This window comes from Pseudorca crassidens, chromosome 14 (genome assembly GCF_039906515.1).
Source record: "Pseudorca crassidens isolate mPseCra1 chromosome 14, mPseCra1.hap1, whole genome shotgun sequence".
NCBI lineage: Eukaryota > Metazoa > Chordata > Mammalia > Artiodactyla > Delphinidae > Pseudorca > Pseudorca crassidens.
The window spans coordinates 64,303,029-64,309,558 of NC_090309.1; the positions used below are offsets into that span (position 1 = coordinate 64,303,029).

General features: G+C 34.5%; 1 pseudogene; it reads left to right on the top strand.

Annotated features, from left to right (window-relative positions):
• Positions 1 to 547: 547 nt before the first annotated feature.
• LOC137205688 (S-adenosylmethionine decarboxylase proenzyme-like) lies at positions 548 to 1,400 on the top strand (annotated as a pseudogene).
• The last annotated feature ends 5,130 nt before the right edge of the window (positions 1,401 to 6,530 follow it).

Here is a 6,530-nt window from a genome sequence, read left to right on the forward strand (position 1 = left end):
GCAAAAGTGTTTTCCCTGGTTTGTTTGAGATACATTAAGGGCACCTTTGGAAAGGAGAGTTTGGTGGAGAGCTCACATTTACAGAGGGTATTTGAGGAACTAGGATGGCTTCAATGTTAGTAGCATTTAACTTTGTGAATTTACCGTTTGGTGTCTGGACCTTTGCCTTGTAATCATACAAAAAAGAGATGATTCAGTGTGTCAGAGTTGATCTCTTAAATATGCAGATAGGATTTTTTTTAATTTATTCATTTATTTTATTTTTTTGGCTGCGTTGGGTCTTCATTGCTGCACATTTTTTCCAAGGGACCGAGAAGCTGCTGGAGGTTTGGTTCTCCAGGCAGCAACCCGACGCAAACCAAGGATCTGGCGATCTTGGCACCATCCCAAGATCCGAGTGGGACATACTTTTGAAGGATGTGCAATGCTCAATCATAAGTGTGACAAAAACTGACAAGCAGGAAGCGTATGTACTCAGTGAGAGTAGCATATTTGTCTCCAAGAGACGTTTCATGTTGAAGACATGTGGTACCACCCACTTCTGAAAGCACTGATTCCCCTGTTGAAACTTGCTAGGGATTACAGTGGGTTTGACTCAATTCAAAACTTCTTTTATTCTGGTAAGAATTTCATGAAGCATTCTCACCAAGGGTACCCACACCGGAATTTCCAGGAAGAAATAGAGTTTCTTAATGCAATTTTCCCAAATGGGACAGCATGTTGTATGGGACGCATGAATTCTGATTGTTGGTACTTGTATACTTTGGATTAACCAGAGAGTCAGGTAATCAATCAGCCAGATCAAACCCTGGAAATTCTGATGAGTGAGCTTGACCCAGCAGTTATGGACCAGTTCTACATGAAAGATGGTGTTACTGCAAAGGATGTCACTCGTGAGAGTGGAATTCATGACCTGATACCAAGTTCTGTCATTGATGCCACACTGTTCAATCCTTGTGGGTATTCAGTGAATGGAATGAAATCTGATGGAACTTATTGGACTATTCACATCATTTCAGAACCATAATTTTCTTATGTTAGCTTTGAAACAAACTTAAGTCAGACCTCCTATGATGACCTGATCAGGAAAGTTGTGGATGTCTTCAAGCCAGGAAAATTTGTGACCACTTGTTTGTAAATCAGAGTTCTAAATGTCACACTTTCTTTGTGCTTTCTTTGCCCCAGAAGATTGAAGGTTTTAAACGTCTTGATTACCAGAGTGCTATGTTGAATGATTACAATTTTGTTTTTACCAGTTTTGCTAAGAAGCAGCAACAACAGCAGAGTTGATTAAGAAAAATGAAGAAAAAACACAAAAGAGAACACACATAGAAGAAGGTGGTGGCTGCTTTTTAGATATTGATACCAAGGGCCATGCTTTCCATAACCACCACCTTGTAGTTGCAGAAAACCCTAGATGTAATTATAGTGTAATCATTTTGAATTTTATGCATTATTATATCAATGAGTTAGATATCTTGCATGAATGCTGTCTTCTGTGTTTAGGTATCCTATGACACTCTTGCTGTGAAATTGAAGTGCATGTATAAAAAACCTTTTACTATATGAAACTTTATAACACTTGTGAAAACAGTTCAATTTGGTTTATGCACAGTGTAATATTTCTCCAGGTATCGTCCAAAATTCCCCACAGACAAGGCTTTCGTCCTTATTAGGTGTTGGCCTTAGCCTAACCATCTGGGACTGTTATATTTAATTGCTACCAGGATTTTACATCCAGTTACCTCCACTTTCTAGAACATATTCTGTACTAATGTTATTGAAGCTAATTTCTACTTCATACAAATGTTTTTGCAGCACCAATCAAAGTTCTTCCACGAGTCGAGTCCTCCAAGAAAATGACTGCAGTTATCCATTTTGTGTATTATTATCTCACTGCTTCCTATATTTGTATGACTTTAATTGATTCGTTCCTCACCATGGTGTCTCCCCTCCCAACCATTCCCCTTCCTTAAAGCAATACACTCTTACACTGTGGGTTTATACTAATCTTATACCCCAGAGGGGGAATGGGGGGATGGACCCTGGGATTAATTTTCTTTTAAGGTCAAGGGAATTTGGCATTTTTCGTTACCATGATCTCTTTTGGAATAAGCTGGTGTTGATTAGCAAAGAAGGTGTAGGTTGATACTAGGGAATATTGGCAGAACTGTATAGAAACCGTATGCCATTCTGTGCCCCCCATTAAATGAGATTAGCTTCTCATGAGTACCATGCCTTTATTAACTTGCTAAGTAGTAGTATAAAAGAATTATCACTAAATTTGTTAGCAAGGAGATTTAAGATGAAGGTTATATTGGATTCAACAAGTCAAGTCACCTCAGATGATTCACCTTAACTTTTACTTTCGTAGCCATTTCCACTAATTTCTGTTAATGATATAAATTTTGGTTCAAAGCAGAATTGGAGTCTTGGCCATCTTGTGACTTAAAAATTTCTGTGACTTTGTGATACATGTGATAGTGTTCTGATGGTTCCTCTTACTGGTATTTCTTTCACCATGGAGTAACATCAAGTGATGAATGAGAACTGTTCAGGTTATTCAGACATACACAGTGAAACAGAATGCTATCCGTAAAACATAACATACAAAATTCCAAAATGGTCAATGGGAAATGACTAGAAATACAGGCTTAGAAGAGTTGGCATCTTTTAGCTGTATTTGCTAACATAGATATTTAAGCAGCTGAGAAAAGAGCAAAGTTGACTCAATTTTGTATTTCTTCTTGTCCTCAAACAATTTTTGATTCTTTCTGGATTGATGCAGTGATGTTTTTGTTCCTTCTGTATTTATAAATGAAACTTTTGTTTTTAGTGTTTCTAAACATAAAATATACTTGGTTTGAAATCAAGTGGTTGAAAACACTTCTAACTTTTATTTTAAACATGTTGTTGATTCAAAGATTTATTGAAGAAGCTTTCAATCAATGGATGGGTCTGATTCTGTAATTAGCACACAGTTTTATTGCTAATGTTTTGATGCTACTATGAAGACCAGTGCTCAAAGTGGATTTTGTTCTTGAACAGTGTCCCAGTAGATTTGATGAACATTTATTGTCTTGAGGTCTGATTTTTTTTCACCCCTAACAGATTTAAGATTTCTATTTAATGTTGAAAAACTGTGCAAATTTGTATGGAACAAAGCCTAGAAAAATGAAAACTATAGATTAAATAGTAATATAAATTAATCCTAGTGTGTATGATAGAGGAGGGAAAATTTTGGTGCCATAATTTCTCTCTTCATGGTGTTGGACTTAAATCAGTTGAAATGTATTTCTGTACCACAATTTAAGCTTCAGTAAGGGTTTGCTTAATTCAAAAAAATGAATATGATACAAGAAAACTAAGGTATGATATAATTTTAGAGAGTTGTTTAGATATAAGAGCATCTATTTGATATGACATTAGAACCATTCTCTTCTGATTGGACTAGGAGTCATGACACTGAACTCAGAAAGAAGAAAATATACTGTTAGAAAACTATCTAACCTGGCACTGGACAATGTTACTCCAAGTTAAGAATGAAAATGTTATTAGTGATTCCCAATTTTAAAACTTAACCAGTGAACCAAGTACTAATGATGATTGTTGGATCAAGGAATGTTATTTGCCTCCCAACTTTATTCTTTTCTATTACTTACTAATTACTTACATATGAAATAGATGAAGGAGATTAAGAGGCACAAATCACCAGTTATAAAAGAAATAAGTCACAGGGATGTAATGTACAGCATAGGAAATATAGTCAATATTTTATAATAACTTTGTATGATGTGTAATCTATAGAAATAGTGAATCACTATGTTGTACACCTGAAATGAATACAATATTGTAAATCAACTATACTTAATAAATAGAAAAATTAAATTAAATAAATAATTACTTACTAATAGAACCTGATTTGCTAGATAAATCAGGCTGGCTGCCCATCACAGAATACAATTATTTGAGTGTGGCCATGTGACCAAGTAGTAAGATGAAAGCAGGGATGATGTGATGAAACTTCAGGAAGTCTCCTTAAAAAAAAAAAGGCCCACTCCTTTTTCTCCTTTTGGCTTTTTTTTTTTTTTTTTGAACTTCTTGCTTGCAATTCTTCTCTGACAGTTAGAGCTACATTACTTGCTTTAGGCCATGGTTGATTTTGAAGATGGCATCTGTGCACCAGAATGGTAGAGCAGAATAGAAGAGCCTGGGACCCTGGTGAGAGGATATCTGGCATTGAACACAGTAGTTGACCCTCCTTATCTTCAGGTTTCGCATGCACTGATTCAACCAACTGTGGATTGACAGTGTTCAAAAAAAAGTTCTAGAAATTTCCAAAAAGCAAAATTTTAATTTGAAGCATGCTGGCAATTATTTACACAGCATTTACATTCTATTTGGTATTATAAGTAATCTAGAGATGATTTAAAGTACAGTCATCCCTCTGTCTACAGGGAATTGGTTCCAGGACCTATCCTCAGATACTACAGTTCTTGCATGTTCAAGTCCCTTATATAACTTTTGGACATTCCCATGTAATCTTTAAATCACCTCTAGAGTAATTGTAATATATAATACAAAGTAAATGCTATGTAAATAGTTGCTGGGGCACAGCAAATTATAGTTTTGCTTTTTGGAAATTTCTGGAATTTTTTTTTCAAATATTTTTCATCTGCAGTTGGTTGATTCTGCAGATGTGGAACTCATGGATCAGGAGGGCCAACTGTATACAGGAGAATGTGTGTGGGTTATATGCAATTTACTACATAATTTTTATAAGGGACTTGAGCATCTGCAGATTTTGGTACCCATGAAGGTCCTAAAACCAATCCCCTGCGGATACCAAGGGATAACCAACTGTACTGTCTACCTCCAGAGTTTTTTTTATAAAGAAAACCAAATCCACTTCTGTTTTCTTTAATCCAATATAGTGGGGTTTTCCCCCCTAAAATATGTGGCTGAAACCAATCTGTTAGATTTGTACTTAGATGACAAGAATATTTATTAATAATGATGACAATGTTGGTGATAGTAAGATGGGAGGATTAGAAAATGAAAGGATTTAGAAATTAGAGTAGGAGCCACTCTATTAGGCTTATCTTATAGACTGGAGAGTAAAGATTAGAAAAATAATAAACTAAGAAATAAAGATTTAGCAATATTATTTAAAGTTACAAATGTTGGAGAGCATATGAAGAAATATGATTATTTAACTATAATACATTGAAATACATGAATGGGGAGAAATATACTATCAATAAGCTGACTTTTTTTGACTTTTATTGTAGGGAGCAAATGATATATGAAAAGATGTATAATTGAGATTTTTTTGCTTTTTTCTATCTGAAGGAAAAGCAAACCTCCAAGCATAAATAACTACAATATTGAAATATATATTGAATAAACAATTAATAAATGCATTAATAACTGAAATAAGGGAAGATAGAACTATTTATTTCTAAGTAAGGCCAAAAATAATAACCCTGAAAATATTTCTCTAGTCCTCAGGTTTCATCCTCATCAAATGTTAAACATACGTTTCTTTAAAATTTTGTATGTTGGCTGTTCACTATTATATGAACAATATCAGAATATTTCTGAAAAATGTTTAAGCTTCATCAGGCATAGTCAATCATTATAATTTCCATGATAGCACTATTTGATGACATACAAATGGTTTGCTCATTCACCTACTTACATGAACAGTTTTTTGGTCAAATTTTTTTTGTGTACATGCAAATACAATAAGGACATATTTTGAAGAATTCAGTAAAACTCCCATTGAACTAGAAACACTGTCTTCTCTGTGTACTTGTGTTGAAATCTCATTCCAGGTTCTATTTCACAGAAATCTTTCAATTTGATTGTAGTCTTCAAATATTCATTATTTAATATAAATATTTAAGCATTTAATATAGGTAGCTGACCTCTGACTTACTGCTGATGCTGAAACAATCACTGGGCATTTTTCTTTGTCTTTTTTCCTTTGTAGTTTGCTGAAAGCTTTTCAATTTATAAAATATTTTTATGGCAAAATTCTTATGCAGTGCATGAGAGGCATGTAAAAATATATCAAATGTGAGCCTAACAGATGGGTAGAATACTAGACTTGTAAAGATGTAATGAATTGATGTTTACACTTTTCCAATATTAAATAAAATTCGTTGAGTGAGTAACAGTGTTTGCTCTTCTATTAGACTATAAAGACTCCGAGTTGCTTGTCGTTATTTTCGTTTTTTTGAATTAAGCAAACCCTTATTGAAGCTTAAATTGTGGTACAGAAATACATTTCAACTGATTTAAGTCCAACACCATTCTTAACTTGGAGTAACACTTGATCCTTGTATAAGGTCTGAAAACACTCACTATCCTGTGTGTAGTAAATAATGAGTGAGGACCTTCAAGATGGCAGAGGAGTAAGATGTGAAGATCACCTTCCTCCCCACAAATACATCAAAAATACATCTACGTGTGGAACAACTCCTACAGAACACCTACTGAACGCTGGCAGAAGACCTCAGACTTCC